Genomic DNA, 26,348 nt, shown 5'->3' on the forward strand with positions numbered 1-26,348 from the left:
CTGATCTGCGTCGTGAGGGTGCGTGGAGATATTTGAGGGATCAAAGACAAGTTATATAGTGTTAAATGACTGCAGGATAGGGAAATCAAAGCAGTTTGGCCTTTTCTTGTTGCTTATGGAGAATATCCTTGATGTTTGCTAGGGCCTGAATCATGTCTAAGTTCTGCCCACAAAACTATGAGCAAGGATGAGCCAAAATGTACCTGAGAGCTTGGTTCCTATCAACCAGTACTGAGGATCATGGATCAGTGTTTAGGCCCACTCCATGATTTTTTTCTTTATTATTATGGGCAGACAGAATTGTTGGAGCAAAAGTAGGGCAGACATTGGTTCAGCAAAGAAAACAATTAAATGCAAAGTGGAGAGTATGAGTAACTTGGCACAGATGCAGAGAAAAATTGCTATGAAAGGTAGAGGAAAGAAATTAAGAAAAAAGTGGCTTTCAAATCCAAGACAGGAAAGGAAAGAATACAGGGGCTCAAGTGGATAATAATTAGGAAGCAGAAGGAAAAGGGCACAGAGTAAGAACTGACAGAGGAGACAGAGGATTCAGGGCTTAATTAAACTCAGCATACAGAGATCCCTAGTCAAGCGTGTGTTCTCCAGGAATTTTCCTAATTCCTGCAGTCTTTCATAACGATCTACTCTAATTCTTACTAGGAGAGAGAGATTTGTTTCATTTATCAGCAGAACTAAGAAGAATTTTTTAACTTCAGGATGCAGACTGCAATATTCTCAGGAGCAAATCGTGACACATTAGCAATGCAGGAAGTAAAGGCTTTGTCTTTTCTTTCTTCAGAGTGCTCTTGCAGCAAAATTCTTCTTCATTCCAATGTAAATAATCGATCTATATTTGGCAAAATATTTAATATTTAATATCTAATATTAGACACAGACTTAAGGAGTTCCATATGTGAATTCCAACTATGTGGTTGATTTAAAGCTGAACTTCTGCATTTTCCTTGAGTGGGACCTTTAGGTGTGTACTTCTTGACTAATTATAACTTAGTCCCTGTATCTCTGAATACAGATGCTCTCACATTATGTAATCAGAGGCTGTCTCAAGAATCCATCACAGCAGTACTTGGACTAATTCTGGAAGTTACAGCCTACATCATCCAGCTTCCACTCAAAACAGAGGGCTGTACAATTGCCTTTTCAGAGATCATCTGTATTCAGCCAAAGCTTTTTCAGCAACAATGTGCTGCCAGAACTTGCAAGCAAGGGCTAACAAGGAGGTGGGATTGCACTGGAGAGTAAATAGTCCCTGTTATATACCTTCTTTCAGCCACTCTGCATTCTGTAACATTAGAAATATTTACAAAGATGTGAGGCTCTTCCCCACCCAGCCTCCGTCAGCACCTTACCTGTCCTTTCCCAGAGGCAAATATGTAGATGAAGCTCTCTCCGACTCAGACACAATGGGTTTCAAAGAGTTCAGCACTGATTTTGTAGGAAACTATTACCTTGTCAATATAATAGGCCCAGGCAGGATCTCTCAGCAAAGCATATTTTATTAACGATTTTGCAAGACCGGGTGTTCCACCTAAAGGCAGGCACACGGAACAGGGCAAAAAGCCCCTGATTATATTGCCCCAAATACCAGCCGCAAATTCCCTCCTGTTCCCCATTGGGTGGGTACTTCAGGGTTTATAGACCACCCAACGCCTGTCTCAGTTTACCTGTCTCATTCATCTAATTCTAACAGCCCCCTTCCCTTATTGATCTATTTAAGATATGGATTCCTGGCTCAATGGTTACCCTTCCCCCAGCTTAAAATTTTAAATACAGTCATCAGTTTGCAGTCCAGGATTAGTTTGAAGAGACTTTGTTTTACACTAAGGATTCATAGTCCGATGTCTCTCAGTCCTTCACCCCAGCTGCAGTCAGGCACCAAGTCACCAGTTTTGTAAAAACAACATTTTTCCTTCAATGGCTCCTTACAATTTCACTTTATGTATGTATTCCAAAACATATCTGAGCTAAAAAAAAAAAAAAAAAAAAACCACAACCAACCAACCAACCAAAAAACCACATTAACTATGATCTTGAGCTTTTGACTCTTATACTTCACCAATTCTAATCCATAATTTGTTGGATTTCATAAGATCAACTGATCTGAAACATCCAAGGACTATGCTGCCTGTCACCACTGGAGACAAGAGGCTCTCTTAGGGGCTTTATCTTCCCAATTTTGTGCATTTTTAAATGTTTTGATGATGAGTAGTGAAGTATTATTTGAGCTGCCAAATATACTCACATGTTGATGTCTGCAGCACAGCTAAAACACATCCACATACTACATTGCTGTCATCAGGGCACAATATATAATAAAAAGGAAAAAGAAAAAGCCAGAAAATGAATAAAGCTCCAACTTGAAGGCTTCTTATAATGAAGCATTTAGGTCTTTGTAGATGCATTTAAACAGGAGCTATTTATTTGTCGTTAGAATAGAACTCAAATCTACAAAATAATTGTCTTGGGTGAGATTTCTGTATTCTTTTAATACAACAATAAATAAGACTTATTTAATAGTGCTACAGTAGCACTGAGAAGTATCAGCTGAGAAAAGCTTTTTGCACACTATAAACGCACATTAAGAAACAATTCTTCTACTCCAGAGTAAATCAGCAAGACAGTCTGTGCCACAGACTGAATGTATTTGTATATTGCATATATTAGAGAACACAGAGGTGTTTAAAAGAGCTGTTTAAAAGACTGAAACATCAGGCTAGTTTCAAACTTTAACACTTTACTGGACTGACATCCATTGGCAATACACATGGTCAATATGATCATCACCATTGCCTATTCAAACAGTTAATCCTTAACAATTCTATCCTAAATCAGCTGAAGGTGAACAACACCACAAACCTCCAGTTAGGGCAAGTTAGTGCTGATGACCAAGTTACCTAGCAGCTGAGATGGAGGTGGCCAGGATTGAGAGCTCTTTGATGAGTGAAACTGTGGTCAAAGTATAGATTCTCCATTTCCCTTGCTCATGTTTTGTTCTGCTCAACATCTTCCACAAAAGAAAAGGGCTAATCTCATTTTCTCTCTTTAGAGTTCATCTTTTGGGTGATGGACTTATTCTGGGTTTTACCAAGCATCTTCCCTGTTTGTTCTGCAGAGTTATCCTGATCCTCTCAGACATCTCTTGTTATACTTCCTTTGTTCTTACCTTGTAGATTTTGCTACTTGCACGAGCTACCGTGTTGGAGCAAATATAACATGAATCTCCATTTGCTTGTTTGCAGTTATATATATCACTTTTATGTTTAGCTGTGTTACAAAAGGTTTACTGTTGATTCTGCTATTGGTATTGTTATCATATTAAAAAGGTCTACATACCATCACATATTTTAATGTCCTTACATCTGAGTTTAAGGCAAGCAAATATTAGTCATCTTTTTTAGCCCACTTCCGCTTTGTGTGTGAAAAAGTTCTGGCTATGTGAGAGCAGTCAAGAGGGACATTTTTAGATATGTCGCACACTCAAAGCATAAAACACAAAAACTAGTAACCTAAGGCACTTACAGCTTCTAGCATCAGGTGAAAAAGGAACGTGAGACTTCCAGAATGATATTTCAGATCTGGGCATTTCAGTGTTACCTAAGTCTCCTTTAACATGGGTCAGTCTCTTAATGATAAGATCACCTTCTATGAAGTAAAAGATGTAATCATTTAACCTATCAATGAAAGGATAAGGGATAAAGTGAGAAGGAAAATATGCTTTTCCTTATAGTGCTTTTTTGTCATTAATGAGCCTAAATGTCTAGGCCTAGGAAGGTCTTTTGTTTGCAATTGTGTTGCCACTGTATCAGATTGTGCTACTAAAATGCCTTTCAAATGCAGACAGCAAAGGTTTTGCTAAAGAAAATTTGGGTTCTGCTGTTGTTTTCCTATCCCACCACTTTTGCATGGAATCAACACTGTGAAGCCAGTTCGAACAGGCAGACAAGGAGGTGGTTAAAAGACAATTCATCTACTACTAGGTACACTTCTGTACAGTTGTCTCAACTCCCTTGAATAAACTGCATGTAGTTACTGCCTTTAACAGCAGATATGTAGACAAAAATGTGACCAGCAGCTGAAAAAAAAAACTTCTTTTCTGGCTTCCTAGAACAAATACAGTTCATACACAGCAAAGATTGTTCATCAGTGTGCTTCAACAAAACTAAAGCCTGAGGTACATACAGGCAGGTCCCTAGTATCATTAATGCTTGCAGCAGTTTTTCCTTTCAGCTGCAGAACTGGGACTTAGTCTGCAGTTACCATCTGTTTGTTTTCTATCAAAAGGGGGATGTAGGAGGTTTGAAATTGTAGCTTTGTCTAACCACCAAATTCGTAAACACTAAGGGAGAGACTGAATCAATTAGAAATCTCCAAGTAATGATTGCTCCAACTCTTTTTCTCCAGAATCTTCTTCTGTTCTGCTTATTTCATCATCAATACTGTTAAACAAATTGCTGCCTTTTTTTATTGTCATTTATTCTTTGGAGGCTTGTTTCTGTTCTTTTGGTTTCTCTGTATTTTGTATGTCTTTTTCTTTTTAATAAAAAAAAAATTCTGAGTGTTTTTCTTATATTAATTTTCCTCTTAACCAAACAGAAAGTATTTTTATTTTACCTTGTTTCTTTTGGCAAATGAAGGTGCATTTGCGCACCTGAAGACATCACAGAAGAAGTGAGACTGCAATTATTTTGAAATTGGGGAAAGTCTTGAAAAATTACAGAATTAAAGACCCAGTTTTCATTCTGCTATGCTGTAATTTTTTATGAAGGTCAAAGTTAAGAGACAAAATTCCTTTTTGTTCTAATATAGAAAGGAATTTTTGTTTTCTCTCCATAAATATCATCATTTTAGAAGAGAGAAAGATCAAGGCCATGATCGGATTTAAATTCATCATGTATCTCATGATGCTTCAGTGGTTCCTAGAGTAGAAGGACAGTCTTGGCTTCCATCATGTTAAAATGCATATTCACGATCCTGAAAAATTTCTTACTGACAATATGGTGAAATTCTGTGAATATTCACAATAGTTCAGCATGAGGTGCAGCAATTAGATTTCTCTTATGTGCTGACGTCTTTGTACCACCATGACTAACTAATATGGAGAAGGAATATTTGAAGTAGACTACAGGAAAAATCCTTAGCTGCTATAAATTGCCATAGTTTTGTTCACATATTCGGTATATAAACCAGCATCCACATGCCTGGATCATTGTCTAACACCTGAATTTAAACATAGAGGTTTTTAGAAAATAAGGTAGATGGATCACTAAGTAGAAAGGAGAGCCCTGCAGGAACTTTTGAGTTTGCTTATATGTTATTTCCTCTTTATGACACAATTCTTAGAAGCAAGCCTAAACTTAGCATAAAGCACAGATGTAAAGACAAACTGCAAGTACAGCTGAATTTACCTCTTCTCATGATGAGGTGTTCCAATGACTCATTACATATATATATATTTAAATATACACGTATCAAATAAATATCAAATTTAAAAGGCTAGCTCACCTCTGTTAAAAATAATAATTTGTATAACATTATAGGCAATTTCATTTTTGTTTCAAACTTATTTTTAAACATGTGTCTTGTAGATTGGGGTTGGGTTTATATGTATTTACCCTGCCTAAGCACCATATCTTGGAAACATCATAATTGCTGCTGATTGAGTACATCCTACTGCAACAAAAATGCTATCAAGCTTCAAAGAGTTATAATATATAAAAGACTGAAAAAACTGAATGTATGCTCACTGGATGCAAGGGAACATCAAAGCAATCCATGCAAGGTTTATAAAGTTATAACAGAGATTAAATCAAATCCAAGGCCAACCCTAACATTTGAAGATGAAGAATCAGACATTAAAGAGATTGTTCCCTTGAAAACTGAGGAATTAGAGAGCAAAATGATAGTTTGTGGATTTAAAAAATCCCATTTCACAAAGGCCAGTAAACCTGAAATATTTACCTAAAAAGAGGAACTATCACAACTATGGGCTCCAGAAATGAAAAGTTGGCAGCTGGAACAAAAACTACTAGACAAAGAGGACTCAAAGGAAAAAGTCAGAGAGACTGTTTGAGGGTGCGAGAAAATCCCCATGAGCAGTGGTAGGGAGGAAAACAGAAGGTTGTTTCTTACCTGCACATGTTTTTATCCAGGCTCCTAAAATAAGAACACAGATTGGTTTGCATTAATGTGTTTGTTCAGATAGTTGAATTTGCTGCTTTTTTGTTGTTGTGGATTGTAAGTTTAATCGAGAGTTTACTCCCAACCTGTGCCAGTGCAATCACTAGAGGTGGCATCTGTATAAAACAGAAGTAGCACAGAGCAACTGTCGGCTTTTTGACATCTCCCTCTCTCCCTTGGTTACTAATTTCAGCATCATTGGCAAACAGGACCAAAACCTGTAAACAAGTTTTATTACAAAGAGCTTAAAAACACACTTCACTTTAACCATGTAAGCTCTCTCTTTTACTTCAATGATCCTTTGTGCTTTGATTCCAGCCTTAATTATTCATACTGTAAACATTGATCAGATTATTTAAATGAAATGTAGCCTTCCATATTTCAGACCAATCAGTTAGTTTGGGGTATTCCTTCATCATATCTAATCTTTTAATTAAGTTTCATAAGGTTGTTTTGCAGCCCAATGCATATGTGAATCTTTTTAAACAAGCATGTAACTAGTGACAACCAGAGAAAGTACAAAATATATTGCTGGTGTGGACTGTTGCATTAACAATCACACTGGGTTGCACATGTGGGATTTGCACTCATTTTCATGAAGAAAGTGTCAGTTGTCAGAATACTGTCAAATAATACACAATAAGGTACACAGAATAACAGCATATCAACTCATTCTATTTATTCATTAAAATATTCAAAGGGTTTTTTTATTATCTGAACAGCTCTGATAAGGAATGAAAAGCAACAATTAGGATGAAAACTGTAAGGGTAGTCAGCACACATAAATTAGCCATTAATATCTTCTAAAAACCCTCATTTTTCCACGAATATTAGCTAGCATAAAATCTACCATTCATTGGTTGTGTTATAGCACCTGAATTCACATTATTAGTTTATTCTTGCAGGATCTTTTTTTACCGGAAATAACAAGTTCTGAATAAGTATTGGAGAAGGCTTTAACTTATGCTCATATGAGTATTCATATTGTTGGTCTGAACCAATTTCTTTATACTTACTTGAATGCAACATAAGGCAGGAAGGGATATCTTTGGTTAAGTCCCATTCTCTGCTCTCACTACAGTATGTTCTGCAATACCTTTAAAATATAAAGGTAATTAGAATCATAGAATAGTTTGGGCTGGAAGGGACTGTCAAAGTTCATCTAGTCCAACTCCATTGCAATGAACAGGGCAATTACATTTTCCATCCCAATCTGAACAAGAGTCTTCAGCTAGATCTTTGACATATTCCCCCTTCTGAACTTCATTTTCATCCCAGACAATGTGAGTTTTTCTGACATAATGGGATTCACCCCATTTAACTGCAGACATCCCTAAAACCTTAACTGTCCATACCTCAGCTAGCTGCACTGCATCCCATTACAATCAGCAGGGATCCAGCTGACACAGAGAGAGTTTAAAAAATGAATTATCAGTTCAAAGCAGGCATATACTAAAGGATTAATTAAACCTTATATGTGGTTTGCTATACTGAACACCTTCTCATTGATCTTAGAGGCAACCTGAAGTATCTTCCTCAAGTCTACACTCTCTCATTCCAACAGCTAAATCCCACCATTTTGGTCTGTCATGTTCTTCTAATGATGATGCTCCACATCATTGATTCCCTTTGCAGAACTAAATTAAGTTAGGCTGAATTCTGAATACTTTTAATACTTGTAGTCAATGGGACAAAGTCTAGTCGGAGGCCTGTATCTAGTGCAGTGCCTCAAGGGTCAGTACTGGGACCAACACTATTCAATATATTCATCAATTACTTGGATGAGGGAATAGAGTGTACTATCAGCAAGTTTGCTGATGACACCAAACTGGGAGGAGTGGCTGACACGCCAGAAGGCTGTGCTGCCATCCAGCAAGACCTGGACTAGCTGGAGAGTTGGGTGGGGAGAAATTTAATGAAATATAACGAAGGCAACTGTAGAGTTTTGCATCTGGGCAGGAACAAACCCAGGTTTCAGTATAAGTTGGGGAACGACCTGTTAGAGAGCAGTGTAGGGGAAAGAGACCTGAGGGTCCTGGTGGACAGCAGGATGATCGTGAGCCAGCATTGTGCCTTTGTGGCCAAGAAAGCCAGTGTCATCCTGGGGTGTATCAGAAGGGGGGTGGTTACTAGGTCCAGAGAGGTTCTCCTTCCCCTCTACTCTGCCCTGGTGAGCTCGCACCTGCAATATTTTGTCCAGTTCTGGGCCCCTCAGTTCAAGAAGGACAGGGAACTGCTGGAGAGAGTCCAGCGCAGGGCAACAAAGATGATTAAGGGAGTGGAGCATCTCCCTTATGAGGAAAGGCTGAGGGAGCTGGGTCTCTTTAGCTTGGAGGAGATTGAGGGGTGACCTCATTAATGTCTATAAATGTGTAAAGAGTGAATGTCAGGAGGATGGAGCCAGGTTCTTCTCGGTGACAACCAATGATAAGACAAGGGGCAATGGTTACAACCGGGAATACAGGAGGTTCTACTTAAATATGAGAAGAAACTTCTTCTCAGTAAGTGAGACAGAACACTGGAACAGGCTGCCCAGGGTGGCTGTGGAGTCTCCTACTCTGGAGACATTCAAAACCCACCTGGACACATTCCTGTGTAGCCTCATCTAGGTGTTCCTGCTCCAGCAGGGGGATTGGACTAGATGATCTTTTGAGGTCCCTTCCAATCCCTAACATTCTGTGATTCTGTGGTTCTGTGATCTTGACCTATAGTTTCACACTATCACCACTTTTCTCTCTGTTTTTTCCTAGTTGGCTGATCATCTGAACATTGAATAACACTGCATTAGAAAACATTTCTGATGTACAGACAGACAGCATAAAAGAGAGTTTTATGTCCCCAAAAACAAAGCCATAGTCAACACCATCCAGCAAAAGGATGACAGTAAATGTTTTGGAAACGCATTTTGCCAACACTTTTCAGCTATCCAGAAATTCATGCTTTCTAGTGAATTGGAATACTCAATCAGCTGATGTCTGCACAAGCGGTATTTTAAACCGTAAGTGCATTGTAATGAAAATCTTCCATAAGCCATCAGTTAACAAGCCTGTAGGGATAATTTTCAGGACAGAGAAAGATAAAAACACCAGTTTATAAGGATAAGAGAGGCATGAGAGCAATAATACAATAATTATAGTATTTTAGAAACAGTAGTTCCCTGTGCAAAATTTTCCATGTGACATCAAGTAGCAAGAGCTGATGGTTTGTCAATATAAAGGTGCAGAGTTAGATATGGCAACATGGAACTCTGTGGGAGCTTTCCTGGGAATCAGGAGCACCTCTATACTCTCCACAATATTCTGGTATTAAATCGAAGCTCACACTGCAATTTGGACTCACAAGACACTGGCTACATTTATCTGTGAAACAACCAATAAAACTCTCATTGCAGATGACAGAAACCTGAATGTGTTACAAAAGAATGTTTTGCAAATAGGAAAAAAGCTGGGATATTTATTAATTTCATTTGGTTTGAACTCTCTAGCAGTCACAAGAACTTATCCATAAGAGAGATGAGTCTAGTCAGAAACTGCTAATTTTATGTTGCACTTAATCCCCAGTATATAAGTGTGTGTGCATGGACACGTGTATGTGCATGTTTTCTTCTTCCCTGGTTAGTTAATTTAGTAGATGTTTCCAAAATACTTTATGAAAATTAATTGCCTGAGAACTTGGTTATAATTAAGAAATCATTTATTTGTAATATAAGACTCTGGGAGAAAATAATTGAGAGTCCCCACAGACTACTAACAAAGGCCAGATGTGCTGAACCACCCATGGAGATGCAGAAATCTCCAAATCTCAAACTTGTGGACAGTTCAGGCATTACGTACTTCCTGTTTTGACATTTTCTACCAATTTATTACTTGGATCATGAGATCTATTCCATTAAAAGTTACTAAAAATAAATATTTTCTTTATATTGTGTATTATAACTGAAGCAGGGAACATGACAATGATGATCTTACAGTGGCATAATCTACTCCTTCGAATACCTTTTTCAGAAGAAAACACACTTAGTAAATCATATCAATACAATTAATTCACTGAATAATATATAAAGCACACACACAAAAAAAAAAAAAACCCACACACACACAACAAAACAAAACAACACAAACACACACACACAAAAGAAAATACGAAGTAAGTACAGTAGATTTTTTAATCACTTTTCTTGGAAAATTACCATTCCATTAGCACCTTATTCTTTCAAACAAAATAAAACATTAATTTTGCTGCATTCTCCATACCTGAGTTTAAGCATTTATAAATGACAACCTCATAATCCTATTCCCATATAAAATAACTTGAGATCCTCTGAAAGGGAAAGACTAGCAAACAGTCGCACACAACTAGACTTCATAATTTTCTAAGACTTTCCATCTGGGAGAGCTTTGCTTTACAAATTATTCATATATACAACACTTACCAGGCTTATGGGTAGAAGCTATGAAACTTTGGAAATCTGAAAAAGAAAACATGAGTTTATTGACCTATACAAAAATTTGTACTTTCTGCTGAAGTCAGTATAAAATGCCCTTCTGTGTGTACACATATCAACTCCTGATACAAATTAATGAAGTCTAACTTCAGTCAAACTGACCCCACTCATTTAAAAAAAAAGAAAAAAAAAAATATTCACTGCAGAGAGATCAATGAAAACACTAGTGTGATGTCTTCCATTTTCAGAAAACCAACCCAAAATCTCTTGAGGAAAAAGAAAAATATGGATAATACAGTACTGTTTTCATATGTACTCATGAGCACCAGCAAAAGTACCAAAATGCTAGTGCTCCTAAAGTTTTTGGTAATCCCCTGGCACTATATGGCTACCTTCATTCTTCAGTTAGGACACGGAATCCCTTACATTTTTCCAATATTTTTGCTACATAAAGTTTTATAATTTCTTTTAATTCCATTATTCTTCTAAAAACTCCACATTCATCTTTGCAGAATATCAATTTTAAATCCAAATTAATCTAAATAAAACTAGTTGCCGTTTAACTGGTGTTTAATACTTACTCAAATATCTATTCTACTTGTACTTTTCCTATAATGCCAAGAGACTCTTCTTTACTTTACATTTATTCTTGTCTCCTTTTATATAATATCCCAAGCATCATAGGTTACTCTAAGGCCTAAACTACATGTCAGAGGCTATTGGGAGCACAGTTCTTGGAAGTTATGCTTGAAGTTCATCAAGGTAGTTACTGTTATTACTTATTTAAGAGATATTTTAAATACACAGACTGGCACTGAGGAATTATGTTCTTAAGTAAAAAATGCATTTGAAGTGCAATAACTAATAATAAGTTTTTTAATGCATGTTTTTGAAGTAATCACATATGAATATTGTGCATTGGAAATATCCATCCACTTGCAGATGAATAGTGGGGTGCATTTAGTATTTCATACTTCCCTAAAAACACAGAGACTTGCTTTAACAAGTTTGTTTAACCAGTGGCAAACCCGCTACAATAAAATATGGGTGTCCTCCGGAAATCTTAGAAAGAGGACATGTATTTTTCCTAGATGTACACTAGGAAATTATGAGAGAAGATAAAAGGCAAGTGTTTTCCTAGAAGGTAAACCTCTGACTTCTTCACATATTTAAAACTCTCATTTCTATATGTTCTCTGACTTCTGCTATGATGTTCAAGTGAATAACATCTGGTTTTCTGTTTGTAACTGCTTAATCAGTAGTTTATTGGCCAAATTTTCATTCATGTTCTGATCAATAACAAATGCATATTCAAAACTCTTATCTAACACTGGTATATCCACATTTTTAAAGGTGTGTAATAGTACAACGTAAATGCAAATAAGCTGACATGTCTAGAGCCAAGTCTCACCTCAGGAAAATACAATGGAGTAGATAAGGGCATAAGTCACTGAAAAATTTGGTCTTCTCTCTTCACTTTAAAGTCTTCCTTTAAATTAAATATATTATACATTTAAAACAAAAACAACAAAAAATTATACTGGAAACTGACATAATTTTTTAAGAATATAGGCATAACTAACTGAAAATGTCATTTTTTAGCAGTAATTCATTGAATGTGTCTCTTTGTGATTAAAGAGCTTTTCATTTGTGGGGTTCCAAACCTGAAAAAAAAGGTTTTATCTTGATCAGTCCATATTTTTTCCCACAAGAAAGTACAATTATTCTTCAGTTTCAATAATACAATCTGAAAATCTTTCATTTTAATGCTATTTTAAAACATTTCATTTTTATGAGAATGATGTAATTTTTCATAGAATTATATAATTATTTGGATTGGAAGGGAACTCAAAGATTACAATCGTTCCAACCCCCCTGCCATGGGGGTTGCTCAAAGACCCATCCAACCTGGCCTTGAACTCTTCTAGGGATGAGGCAAGCACAGTTTCTCTGGGCAGCCTGTTCCAGTGCTTCATCACCCTCACAGTCAAAAATTTCTTCCTTATATCCAATCCAAATCTACCCTCTTTCAATTAAAAGCCATTGCTCCTTGTCCTGTCACGACATGCCCTTGTAAAATGTCCCTCTCCAACTTTCTTGTCATCTCCCTTCAGGCACTAGAAGGCTGCTAGAAGGTCTCCTTATGGCCTTTTCTCCATGCTGAACACCCCAATTCTCGCAGCCTGTCTTCATAGGAGAGGTGCTCCAGCCCTTTGATCAGTTTTGTGGCCCTCCTCTGGATTCACTCCAACAGGTCCACGTCCTTCTTCTGTTGGGGACCCCAGAGCTGAAACCAGTACTACAGGTGGGGTCTCATAAGAGAGGAGTAAAGGGGGAGAATTGCCTCCCTTGACCTACCAGTCACACTTCTTTTGATGCGAGATACAGCTGGCTTTCTGGGCTGCAATGATACATTGCCTGGACCTGTTGAGCTTCTCATTAACCAACACTCTCAAGTCCTTCTTCTCAGGGCTGGTCTCAATTTATTCTCCTCCCAGCCTATATTTGTGCTTGAGATTGCCCCAACCCATCTGCAGGACCTTGCACTTGGTCTTGTTGAATCTCATGAGGTTCCCACAGGTCCCCATCTCCAGCCTGTCAAGATCACTCTAGATGGCATCCCTTCCCTCCACTGTGTCGACCATACCACACAGCTTGGCATGATCAGCAGACCTGCTGAGGGTGCACTTAGTTGCGCTGTCCATGTCAATGACAGAGATGTTAAACAGAGCCAGTCCCCATACTGACCCCTGAGAAATGCCACTCATCAATGTTCTTTACTTAGACATCAAACCATTGACTGCAACTCTTCGAGTGCAACCATCCAGCCAGTTCCTTACCCACAGAGTGGTTCATCTGTCAAATTCATGTCTGTTCATTTTAGAGACAAGGATGTTGTGTGAGACAGTGCAAATGTTTATTACAAATCCAGGCAGATGCAATTTTTAAAAGTATTTATCAATACTATGAATACAAAAAAAGTATCAGTACTATCAATACAAATTCAAAATGTCTAAAAATACCAACAGCCTCAAACCAGACATATGCACTTTTTGCTGCTACTAGAATGTTATGGTTTGATTTTCTTTTGGCTTCATACCAAATTCAAATGAGTTATTTTTGTAAATGATTAAATTTCCTGAGAGATGGGAACTGTAATTCTCAGTGACCTCAAGCAAAGATATAAAACTCTCTCCAGTGTTCTAACGTTCTAGATTGCTGAGTCAGCACTCGTATATCATGTAGCCAGACCCAAATTCATGTTATCTGCTAATTCCATTATTCATATCTAACAATGGATGAATACATTGTAGATAAATAACGCTAATGTTGGATGTCTATAATTGTTATTATTAATCACCTGGTGTATTAAGTCCTATTCTGTAAACAATGTAAAATGAGCATTAATAACATGGTTAAATGCTTTCTTTACTGAAATCCATAAAGAGGTCCACCAGGGGTAGGAATGCACTATGGATCGGAGGTACCCAACTATAATTTGCTTTGGTGGGAATTAATCACTTGAATGTCTCTAAAGATCTGGGTCTAAACTCATACATGTGTACTGGTATTGAAGTATACCCCACTCACCAGCAATGTGTGGAGATGAAAATTATTCTACCTATGCTAGAATATATAGCATAATAACTATGCTGTGTATGGCCACATGGCACTTTGAAACAAAAACACAACCCCTTCCATGTATGCATACAGGACTTAGTACTACCTCCTTTTCTTGGACTGAAATAAACATTTCTACACCATTCTGAGAATACTGGATCTGTTCAGCCTCGAGAAATCTGAGAGGGGATCTTATTTATGCTTATAAATATTTGAAGAGTGGGTGTCAAGAGGATGGGACCAGACTCTTTTCAGTGATGCCCAATGATAGGATGAGAGGCAAGGAACACAGATTGAAACATAGGACATTCCACCTAAACATGAGGAGAAACTTCTTTACTTTGAGGGTGACAGAGCACTGGAACAGGCTGCCCAGAGAGGTTGTGGAGTCTCCTTTTCTGGAGACATTCAGAACCTGCTTGAACACACTCCTGTGCTATCTGCACAGTGCGAACCTGCTTTTGCAGGTGGGTTGCGCTAGATGATCTACAGAGGTCCCTTCCAACCCCAACTGTTCTGTGATTCTGTGATTCTTCTCACCACCTAATTTCTTAGATTAGTATAAAGTTATTGAGTGGTCATGGATCTTTTAGACAGCCAAACTGCCAAACATGAGATGAGTTGAGCCTCAGAGCAGGCCATACACATCACTAAAAAGTCAGGAGCTTGTTCAACACACAAGCCTGGTTGCATCCTGCTGTGCCAGAGATGGCCTGCCAGCCACAGAGAGACAGCACTGACACACCACAGAGCTATGGGGACAGTGTGCCCTCACCACTGTACAGACTCAGCAACACAAAATGACCCGTAACTGCATCTTAACACTGCAAATATGCTGCATAAATGCATAATAACAAATGCCCTTTGCATGCAGAGGAAGTAAGTTAAAGATAAGGTCTCCTAGCAGATTGTGAAGGAACTGAAAACTAAATTGTCCATATTTTACCACAAGCTCATGTATACTTTTGTGTAGTAGGGACCTCAGAGATCACTGTACAGTTAACCAGTGCTTGCTAACTTGGAAGTGTCAGCAATACTGTTTCTAAATTGTGCGTGATTGCAGCTTAAGTTGAAGAACACCAACAATTTTGAAGGCAAAAAGATCTCATCGTGCTGTCAAATTTAAGAAAATAAATGATGCTTTGAGAAACTTTAAAATGACAGTAGCTTATTTCCTTTTAGAACAGAAGTCCATATATACTTTTTTCAAAGCTGAAATAAAATTAATGATACAGGACTGGCCTTTTTTAGGCTTTTTTTGATAAAATGGGGCTTTCCTGTTCACGCAAAGCATAGTCTAAGGGTTTTCTCTTTGTATTTACCAGATAAATACTTTCTTTCCAGGTCAAAAGCAGCTAGATTGAGAGACATATTTATGAGCACTGATATCACCAAATCTAGGCACCATTAGGTTTGGCAACTCCCTGTTTGCAGTGACCCGAATCTTAATGTCTTGCAGCAATTCATTAGGAAAAAATGTCTCCCAGTAATAGCAGTCCTTCATGGTACACCTAGGAGGAAGGTGACCAAAGATTGACTCCACAAACGTGATTGTTCTGGAATGATCTTTTGAAAGTTAAATAAGTATTCTTCTCTTCAGTTTACTTTTAATTTTGTCTTTAATAAAGTGATATGTAGTAAAGTCCTCTGAGATCAGCTGAAGAAACTCACTGTATAGAAGTATTTTAAAACATATACATTTCCAGATGGCATCCTACTTTGCCTTGCTAACCCACATTAGGCAAGGGTTACTGCAAAATGATATACCATTCCCAGTAGTTCTGTGGTTATTTGTGGGGTTTTTTTGGTTGGTTGGTTGGTTGGTTGGTTAGTTGGTTGGTTTTGTTTGAGTTTGGGGGGGAGGGAGGGTTGGGTTTTTGTTATTGTTGTTGATTGGTTGTGGAGGTTTCTTGATGTGTTTTTGTTTTTTTCTTTCAGAGCTCTGCTGTATCATGGTAAAAGTTCTTCTATTTCTCTTTCACCATATTCTCTGACAGCATTTATGACTTGCAACACTGTTCCCTTATGTGAAGAAGAAATTTTAAAAAAACCCTATGCTGACTCCAGTTTTGTTAATGCAAATGAAATAAAATTACTTTCTGTCAAAGCATGTGGTTTTTTTTTTTCCTCTTTTCTCTTCTCCAAGTAGCTCTTCCAGAAAATATTATTTTTAGACAGACAGATTTTTAGATGAGTGCACTTCTCATTCATTTAACACACCAAATAATGAAGGAATTTGCTGCAAGCTGTAAGAATATTAAAAGCTTTTAGTATATCCTTGCAAGAGTCTTCAAACCCATTGGGTATACTATTATGAACACTGTTCACTCAGTAGTCACTGTCTTTAGCTCATGAATAAAGTAATGCCCTGAAATATTCTCAAGAGCGTCATTGCATTTCTGGTCATGAAGTCTACAGTACTTATTTTGATATCTCCCATCTCTCATCTTTTAAGGATCTTAATAAATGTCAGGATGAACGGAGATGCTTCCCAAGAAAAGAAACAAAATAAGAAAAGATACAAACCACAGTTGTCAATGCGAGAGGTATGCATTTCTTGGTATGTTAAATGTGTTTGCATTAATAGTGCTAGGTGGTGGAGGCATGAGGTATGAAAGTCAAGCATGCTTTGTTTGAGATATCAGAGGCTCGGAAAGAATCAGAATGAATTGCCATTCATCGGATACCGAATTGATTGCCAAAACAGAGTATTTGACTCAGACTTTTTCATAGATGTTCAGGAAAAAACAAAACAAAACAAAAAAAAAAACAAAACAAAACAAAAAACCAATACACACCCACCCCACCCACCCCCCCAAAAAAAAAAAAAAAAAAAAAAAACAACCACAAACCTTACCATAGTACTGTGGGTGTCATTTTTTTCATATAGCTGACCGAAGACCAAATCCAATACCTTATTTAAGTGCTTAAATGTTAACTTGCATCATGATTCGCATTCTTCATCACTATGATGAAACCCAAAGCCTGAAGTTAGTTTCTGAAAAACACATGCTAATGTCTTCTAGAGCACATAAATTGAAAATTCAGAAAATACTTGCCCTCACTTTCACCTTCACCAATGGAACCAGATAAATAGCTACAAAGGGTAATGTAGTCCCCCTAGGACCTTGTAGAAGCATATATTCCTCCCTAATGGCTACAGACAATACCCAGATGGATACGGAACATCAAGCAAATGTTAGATACAACATGTCTTGACCTGGAAATCCATATGTATGCGTAAAACAGCTGATGTCTACTGGCTGCTGTTCTGAGACGTACCTATAAACTCCAAAGCAAAGTAAAATAAGTAACTGGCAGAAAATATCACAGCAGAAAGTAAACTAAATCCTGCCAGATTTAAAGCTGAAATAAGTAATCTGTGCATTAGGATAAAATATTGCATTTATCAGCAGCTGATAGAGGCAGTGTAAGTTTTTTAAGGATGAGAAGGCAAGAGGTAATTCAGTTCCCATGGAAGAAGGTGGATCAGAAGAGGAATGGTGACATTTGGTGATGAAAACTGTTTTTCAAACTAGTTTTTTCCTTCTTTCTGAAGAAATTGTAAAATTGTATTGATTTTTAGTCAGTTTAAAAAAAAAGTATGAAACAAAATTTCAGCCTTCATGTCAGTGTTTTAATGAAAACTAAACTTCTTCCTCAAAGGAAAAGCAACAACAACAAAAATAAAATCCAACAGCCTTCATCCCCCAATCTCCATAAGCAGAGTTGACAGTTTTTAAACAAAGCCGTCATTAATGGTGTGTTCAGAGTTCACATTATTTAAAAAAAGCATCAAGGAGACAGAAGAAGAACAGTAAATGCTATTTATTTACTGTTATAAAATTTGAAGTCTCACTGACTTCTATAAGGAAAAAGTTGGTCTCAGAATCCTATCAGTTAATATGCTTTAATGAGGTAAAGATAACTTCAAACTGCAGGAAAGGTGATAATGCTTTAGGATATACTGAAAAGTAGTAGAGCACTTAACAGAGCGAATGTGAAGATTTTATGCAATCCAACATTCTTCTGTTTTCAGGATAAGCTTAACTTCTATGACCACACAATCATTTCTAGTTGGTAGGATGATCTATTTCTTTCAGTTAAAATATTTCAAGTATGTAATAAAATTATATTAATATGGGCATTATTTCACCACTACAGAATTTATTTTGGTTTTTTTTAAGATTGATCTGCTGTTCCCATGTCCTTTTTTTTTTATTTTATTTTTTTTATTCCCCCAGTCTGGTTAAGAATGGTGGATAAACCAAAGTGTATTTTAAAACCTTTTTCCTTTATCATTTTATTGAAACATTGCCAGAATATTGGGAGGTCCTACATATTTACACTGAGAAAGTTTGATGTGATTGTCATCTTATGCAATGGCAAAACCTTCAACTGGAAGATGAATTCAAACAAATATTTCACTCTGAGATCAAGATACATTAATAAGGGATTTTTAGATCAAATTCTCTGCCTCAGCTTAATAGCCAGTTCATATTTATACTCACTGTAGAAAAAATTGTTCCATTTGCACTTCTGTAAATTCATGAACATTTCTGCTTCAGGAAGTTTTTAGAAAATCAGATCACACTAATACGTAAATCACAGTTCCTTGGTTTAGCCAGTTATGGTCCAATTTCTCCATCAAATATCATAATAATAATGTAATTCGCTTGAGAAGAAAAAAATCACAATCTCTTAATCTTTCTTCATGTAGCTTTTTCTCTAAGGAATACCGTGTTTATCTTCAATATAAAACACATGCTTCTTGTAATCAAGTAATACTATGAGAATTACTGAAAATATATCTCCCATCTTAAAATAATGGAATATAACAAGAGCTATAGTGGTGGTATTGTATAAACATTATAAAGCATTCATATATCCATCACCATTTCCAGCTATAATCTATATGTAAATATCTCCACCTTGCTTATGAGTGTTTCATAATTACAAACTCTTATATTTTGCTGTTATTTTTGAAGCATTATGAATAGCCTTACAATCACTATAAAATTATCTATGGTAGTGGGAAATTTGTTTTCAGAGCTCATTATAAGTTTATGAAAATACATATTAGTCACTATAATTCATTTTTATTTTTAAAGTGATACTATCAACTTGAAAAAATAAATCAGATTTTTATCTCTATTTCTGTAGAACTTAGCAGTGTTATAAACAGCTCCAAAGAGAATTGTGATTGATTGAGTTTGAGGCAGGATCAGTTCATTTCAGCTAGTATAAATCCATAAAATATCCTCAGCTGGATCATTTTATCGTCTTGTGTGTGTTTACACTGCAGACTTCATAGCACTTTATGCTGTTGCTTACAGCCTGACGTTACTTCACTTTTAGGTAATATGACACTGTTTTCAAGCATTTCTATTCATCACACTTATAAAAGCACATATGCCAAAGCCAATGGCAGAAAAGCTGGCCATGGTAAGACACTAGGCAAATGTTTTCACAAGTGAAGAAATGAAAGAAATAATAAGTATGCTTAGCTTTACTCAGACCATTTTTCAGGAATATCTTCAGTGAGACAGAAAATATTAAGTGAATCTTTAGCTACGAGGCATACACACCATCAATGCATGCTATGGAAAAGGCAATCTGTTTCTTTTTGACATAGTTCAAAATTGTACACGTTTCCTTGACTACTGGTACTGGAATCACTGTAGTAGGAAGTGCTTCAGCTCTGTGTAGTTATTCTTCATGTAGCTGAGCACATCCAAGTAACCTCTCAACAGGCTGTCTAAGTCTATGTGGGTGCAAATAGCATGAGGAAATGGCCAGTGAGAGAAAGGTACAGCTCTTTACATGTGACTACTCCAGAAATCACACCTTCACGGGTGGTATGCAGAAGAGTTAATTTCTTTTGACCTCAGAGGTAAAAAAAACAATTTCAGTCCTGTTAAATGAATTAATAAATAAATAAATAGGAGTTCTGGTTTAGGTATTTAACTGAAAGAGAAACTAATGCAAATGAAATGTTTCTCAAAACTTTAGACATTTCTTCTTCTCCAACAGCTCTTACTTGTGCTGTTACAAATACTTTCTGATACTGCTCTCCATCTCATAAAGATGATAGATTTGAAAAAAGTTTAAAGCAGAGTAGTGGGCAGTCAAAAAGTAATAGTATGGGGTAGATTCTAAGTAAGGTAGGACTCCCTTTTTAAAATGAAATAAGTAAAAGAGATACGGTATAGGCCTTCCAAGTCATGAATGATATGATATAATGATCAACTGTTCACACTCTCCTGCAAGACAGGAACAATGGAGAGTTGGACGAAGCTAGTGGGAGGCAAGTTCCAAAGGAAATGTTTCTCCATACAACAGGGTGTTGAGCTGTCTAGCTCCTTTCCAAAAGGTGTGGTAGGTGCTAGTGATCTATTCTGGTTTAACTGAAATTTAGACAAACTTGATAATTCTGTTAAAACACACTAAAAACATAGCAAACACATCTGGTTCATTAGGGATTTAGGAACATACCAGTCATGCTGGAGCTCAGAGAGGCCCTGAGCTGAAAATAGTTGTAGTTTAGAAAATGTATCATCTGTAATCATTGTGCTTTTGTACTATTCTCTGGCCACCTTCTTCTGTCCATTCTCAGGGGAAAGAGACTGGCCTGTTTTTTGTGGGTTGATTTTTGGAGGTCGTTTTTGGTTTGGGATTATTTATCTGATCCAGGCTACATGGCCTTCCTTACAGTTTTTATATTTTCATTTCATTTTTCAATAAAAAGGAGGAGGGCAATGACCCATTATTGTTTGGGCCTTTCTATACTTCTCTAACTGAGCTCTAATTCAGAGCTAGTCTAATTGCCAGTTACTATAGCTCATTTTGGATAACTCTAAAAAAGGAAAGCTCTAAAACTGTGCATCTTCAAACAAGTCTCTCAAAGAAACATTCTCATCATTTTACCTAGATTTTCTAGATATTTATTGAAGGGAAATACAAGCGGCTTAAACAACCTTTTGGTTGTTTGGTTTGGGCGTATTACTCATTATTTGAGCAGCAGTGAGGTAGAGGATTTATATCCACTGTTTTAAAACTAATTCATTAAAATAGATCACTCCAGATATATCAAACAATGAAAGGGTATTTCTTTAATTAAATAAACCTGAAAATTGTGTTTCTTTGTATAAAGTTAGAGGTTTTTCTTCTACCAGTCAAGAGTGTGGCTCAAGGCATAGCAGAATCAGACCTCCACATGTAATATATATGGACTGGAAGTGGGTTTTTAGGAGAGAGAATAAACTTTAAAGCTAAGAAAGGTTTTGTAATGAGATAAATCAGAGGAGAGGCAACATTACAGTTTGCTGGTATAGTTGGACTTGTAAGAGATGAAGGTCCTGTGTAGGATATCTGCTACTGTTACCCCAGCAATTATTACAGTCTTTGACATGATGGAACTAAGCCAGAAGGGGAAAGCAATGGGGCTGTTTGAAATTGCAGTAATCTCATTTCAAGCATGAAAAATATTTAAAGCATTTAAAAATATTTAATATTCCAATAATAACTGGAATAAATACTCAGTAAGACCTCTGTTTCCATCTAATAACTTTGGCTAGTTCAGAATATATTGTGGTTAAAATTATATGAATTTTTAATCTAGATAAATTTTACTTTAACATGCTTTCCAAAAAGTAAAAAAAGCTTTCTAGTGGGCACAGTATCAAAGCTGAGAAATTATAGTAGTGACTATTTAGCACCAAGAAATATGCTTTAACAAATAACTCAATATTTCCTTGTTAGATGAAATCTAGATGAAAGCTAACAAAAAAGGTTTTTATTTCATTCGGGTTTCAGAAATATTTGTGATTTTAATAGGCTCTATGGATTACAAAAGATACATTGCTTTGCTTTTATCAGCCTAATCCGGAAGGTCTGAGGGGAAGCTTACTTGCACTGATTTCTCTGGGATTTTTTGCATACTTCACTTCAACTTCTTTGCAGCCTGGGCCCCAATTTTCTGTATTGCTCCTGATAAAAAGACAAAGCTTATGAAATTCTGTGCATGTTACAGAAGTACATAGTTGACCACAGTATGGCATTTGCTAATCTAGGATTTGCTTTTTTCACTCCCTCACCTTACATCAGGGTCACTGCATGGCCTGGATATTTTAAAGAAAAACATTTTTTGCATAACAAAATTAACACTTCTTTTAATTCTTCTTTTCCCAAAATTCTGGATTATTTTACTACAGATTTTCTTCTCTCACAAATGGCATTGAAATTGAAGTAAAAACACGACAGAAGAGAAAATGAGGAATTCACCTTTAATTTTAATCCCTCTCTAAATATAAAAAAAAAAAATCCATATTTCTGATCCTGGAAATGTGCTTTCTTCTGTTTTTCTTTGGAGCTGAAGAGCTTTTTTTAAGATTTTGCCTTACATGCTACTAGCTGTTCTGCAGTGGTAAAGTCAGCCATGTAAGAAAAATATCCTGCAGATTTCACAGGAAGAGGTGATTGAAAAACATATTGTCATTTAATGTGCTAAAGCATAGCTATCTGTAAAGTACTCTTCATTTTACTGTTATAAAAACTGATAAAAGCACTAAAACAAACATGTTTTTAATAATACATGAATAGTATTAATTGCAAAACTATGCCTACCAAAGCACTCACCTGATAAAACTCTACCTACAAGCAGTTACATTACTGTGCATTCTCTTCCATTTTATCTCCTCTATTCCCAAGTTGTTTTTTTTCCTCATGCTGAGGGATTTTTTTTCAGCTGCTTCTTTTTTAAACACCATCATCTTGCTCTCTTAGGAGACTTTAGTGGAATAATCAACTAGAATGATCAGATTTTGTGAGAAGAAGCTGATTGCCTCAAGGATAGCAGGTGATATTTTTCAGTCTAATTGGAGCACAGCAGTGAAAGAAAGCTGAATCTGCTTATGGACTGAAGTCCTCCCTGTATTAGGAGATGAAGATTAAGGTTTAAACCAGATGCTCACTTAGTAAACAGCTGCACAACTTTACAACTTTACAGTCACTCATTAATTTCTTATACCCCCTGTCTTCCAGAGGTCACCCCCCCACAAAGTTTGTTGTAAGCAAATTTGTATGAGCTCAACTTGACCCACTTCATTTAAAATCAGTTGTGGTAGATTACGCATTTGAACTGATGCTTTGAATTAACTGGCTGAGCTGACATCGAACTGGCAAGAAGCAGGAACTTCTGCAGACCTCTTCAACATCTCCCACATGGATGCAGAAAAGGTCATTTCTATCTGCTGGCACAGTGCCACAGCTCTAACTAGAGAATCACTCCCACCATTACTAGGAATTTGTGAAGGGCTTTTGGAGAAGGCAGCTGGAAACCTAGTATGGTAGTGAAGACGCTCGTTTAGAAGTGAGAATAATAAGATAACCCTTTTTAGCCTGAGCAGAAAATTGAACTGAATTTTTCCTATCTCTAATAGACTTCTTGGATCTCAGCAGAGAAGCATCCTTCTGCATCTGAGGTGCGCAACTACAGTAAAGAAAATGCATATGCCAGACTTGTGATTCTTCTACACAGCACCTTGTGGTCAAAACGTCTAAAGGTAAGGTGCCCCAGCAGCTAAATTCTAAGTTTTTAGTATCTTCGTTGTATCTACCTTTTAATCCCTATTTTTTTATTCTTCTACATTTTCTGAATATTCACTGAGAGGAATGAAATGGAGAGAGAAAACGCTCAGGAGGGAAAGGGCACAATCTTGCAGACATATGTTAAGTCTGCAAAACATATGTTACATGGTAAACACATAACTTCATCTAAGGAAGCTATGTCCTGCTGACTACAGACAGCTTTTCCCGGTGTTAATGATTACTCAGAACCACTTCTAGCTAGTACTGGCATTTATGCCTATGTCATAAAGGTTGAGGTTTTCTAAATATTAAACTACTAAAATTCCATTACCATCTCCATGATGAAGATTTATTCACTGGCTTTCTCCAAGGATTCCAGCCACTGAACCGAGATACTTCTCAGGGTAGAGGAGAAGTTTTGGACTCATTCTTTTGGATAAATCTTAATTCATTTGTTTCTTACATAACAGACATAAAATGAAATAAAGTGTGTTACTTTAAGAAGCTTCATCTCTGCAGACCATGACATTTCTTACATTTCTCAAAAGGAAAATTTCTTCTCAGTGGAGTATTTGAAAAGTGTATCTGTCCTATCACTGTAGGTCAAATAGGATAAATGTCATACAAAATGATGAAAAAAGTGATATCGAAAGAATATCATCCTGCTTTTTCTGACAAGTTAAGAACGAACAACACAGAAGGACAACAGAGGGTAAAGAGTTGAGATACCAGCCCATGAAGACTTGTGCATGTTGTTAGCTGAGCTGAGCTACCTTCTTTCAACCTTCAGTTCTTTGGGTTAACCTCTAAGCCACCTTACATCTTCTGCTCTAGTTATGACATTTCAGAGGAAAATCTGTTCAAAAACGAACAAAAATATCTGTGTCTGACTTTAATGGCAGGTTTATAGTCTCTGCAGAGTCTCCTGTTGTTATTGTTTAAGTGCAATATATATATTAGGGTATATACAAACCTATACCTAGACCGGATAAACACCTAAGATTTCTAAATCAAAAATTTCAATCTGGTAAAAGAATTCTTCACTTAGAGCAAAATGAATGACTCAGTCCTAGCAAATCTAATTTCAAATCGGTAATCCAGGATCACAAACACAAAAAGATTGAGGATTCTAAACTGGGAATTTAATTTCCCAAACCCAGAGTCCTGACCCTCAGCTGTCACCCAGCCTGTAGGAGTGCTTTTGGCTATGATTGTCAAGGCTCCCAGCACATTGAGATTGACTTCTGCATGCCCACGAGGTGTCTCACTTATGAAGCGAGTGGGTAGTACACATCTAAGCACTCTTACTTTATTGGTCCATGTTCCCTGGACTCAGATAGCTACATGCTGAGCAGGTCTGACCTGTTTGTAAAAGCAAGATCACAGATGACAGAGCAAGTCAAGAGCATTGACTGACCCCAACACCAATGGGTGTGCTTGTACCAGCAAGCTAGGCTTTCTCAACGCGAACCATGAAGAAATTCTGTGATAAGTACTGAGATAACTGAGATTTTAAATGGTGAGTCTTCTTTGCCAGAGTAAAATGATTTTGAAAATACAAATTAGACTGATTTTGCCCTGACTTTTCCCTTATGTGTGCACACACACCCAATGAAAACTGAGGTTTTCCAAATCTTTGCTGTCAATTCATTGCCAATAAATTACCTGAGAAGAAAAAGGCAAACATTTAATCTGTATCTTGTGCTTGTCTCAGATAATTTTATGGTACATTGGTTATTTTCACACCATAAGACACCTGATACCAGTTTCGGTTGAAGTGCAGGAGGCCTAAAAATTTCAAGGTGTACTTTTATTCTTTCATACAGGTTTTTAAAAAATACTGACAAATACATAACAAAGCTCTCTTTGGCTCATGTAAGTTCACTAATAAACCAGATGTCCTATGAATAAGTCCTTAGGGCCTAATATGCAAATATTGATGGTGCTGATGATCACTGGACCATCGTTTCTATAATTGTTTTTACCTTCATTATATTCTATTATCTCCCATAAGAAATCCATTTCCACTGTGAAATCTGATACACGCAATGGAGCACATATCAAGGGTTTAATGGCCTGCCTTTCAATAAATTGAATTTAATCTCCTTTATGATTCTTAGGAAGGACCAGAAGATAATAAGACCATGGCAATAGAACATTCAATGATCGTTTTCAGCCACTGAAACCTAATATAGAGGCTAACCAGTCCCTTGAAGTGTGTCCACTTGCTCTATGATGTATGCACAAGGTATCCCGTCATAGATATTCACATAGTGGTTTCCTACTGGCAGGATTAAGAAAAGCTTTTCCTTAAACATGTTGCAATGAAAAGAACAATACAGAATATCAGTAGTGGAGCTCTGTGCAAACTTGGTGGAGTCCAGCTGCAAAGATATAGTATTCAAATATGTAGGTTAATTCCCTCAGGATAGCTTTATTAAAAAAAAAAAAAAAAAGACAATAAATTACTATCATCTGCAAAGTAAACTTTTATTAATGT

The 26,348-nt window shown here is 36.7% G+C and overlaps 1 long non-coding RNA gene across 1 annotated transcript in view; it reads left to right on the forward strand.

Annotated features, from left to right (window-relative positions):
* The first annotated feature begins 23,439 nt into the window (after positions 1-23,439).
* The window catches only part of LOC139828020 (uncharacterized), a 41,336-nt gene continuing 38,427 nt past the window's right edge, over positions 23,440-26,348 (forward strand). The window contains exons 1-2 of the long non-coding RNA XR_011739185.1: positions 23,440-23,497; positions 23,701-23,823. This is a non-coding gene — a long non-coding RNA (uncharacterized lncRNA). The remainder of the gene's footprint in view (positions 23,498-23,700; positions 23,824-26,348) is intronic.

This window comes from Patagioenas fasciata, chromosome 5, assembly GCF_037038585.1.
Source record: "Patagioenas fasciata isolate bPatFas1 chromosome 5, bPatFas1.hap1, whole genome shotgun sequence".
NCBI classification, from domain to species: Eukaryota; Metazoa; Chordata; class Aves; order Columbiformes; family Columbidae; genus Patagioenas; species Patagioenas fasciata.